The sequence below is a fragment of the Elaeis guineensis genome, chromosome 6 (genome assembly GCF_000442705.2).
Source record: "Elaeis guineensis isolate ETL-2024a chromosome 6, EG11, whole genome shotgun sequence".
Taxonomy (NCBI): domain Eukaryota; kingdom Viridiplantae; phylum Streptophyta; class Magnoliopsida; order Arecales; family Arecaceae; genus Elaeis; species Elaeis guineensis.
This window is the reverse complement of record NC_025998.2, coordinates 93,158,955-93,159,654: the sequence shown is the minus strand read 5'-3', so window position 1 is coordinate 93,159,654 and position 700 is coordinate 93,158,955. Positions and strand designations below refer to the sequence as shown.

At 35.6% G+C, this 700-nt stretch overlaps 1 non-coding gene across 1 annotated transcript; it reads left to right on the top strand.

Annotated features, from left to right (window-relative positions):
* The first annotated feature begins 345 nt into the window (after positions 1 to 345).
* Positions 346 to 452, top strand: LOC140858903 (small nucleolar RNA R71). The gene has a single exon (XR_012142307.1). It is a non-coding gene; the product is annotated as a small nucleolar RNA R71 (small nucleolar RNA).
* Positions 453 to 700: the final 248 nt, after the last annotated feature.

Here is a 700-nt window from a genome sequence, read left to right as displayed (position 1 = left end):
AGACTTGCACACAATGCACAAACTTCTTAGATTGGGTTAGGTGGAATCGGAGATTGTCCAGTATTTAGAAGATGATCTAATTTTTGGGACAGTTCATCTACCTTACTGTGGATATCTATGACATTTCCAATCTGATAAATTCCACTTCTTTTTTGTTGAAGCATGGGTTGTTCTCTAGAGGTGGCAGACATATGATGTAGAAAATTCTCACTAAGTGTTTCAAAGAGCTGTCAGGCTTCATCCTCACTCTTTAGCATGAATGTCCCACCACATGATGCATCAACCATTTGTCAGTGTTTCTCTGATAGACCATCATAAAAACACTAACAAAGTTGCCATTTAGGGACAGCATGGTATGGACATTTACGAATGAGGTCCCTTAACCTTTCCCATGTCTCATGAAAAAGTTCATCCTCCAATTGAAAAAAATTAGTGATAGCTTTTCTAACTTGATTTATTTTTCCAATTGAAAAATATTTCTTGAAAAATTCTCTCTAAAGATGATCCCAAGTTGAAATAGTTATAGAGTCTAAAGAGTTTAACCAATGCTTGGCTTTGTCCTTAAGTGAGAAAGGGAACAGTTTCAACCTAAGGGCATTATCAGAGAAATTTTGGATTTTTACTGTGGAATAAATTTTAAGAAATTCATCCAAGTGTTTGTATGGATCCTCATTACTAAGTCCATAGAATGATGGCAACA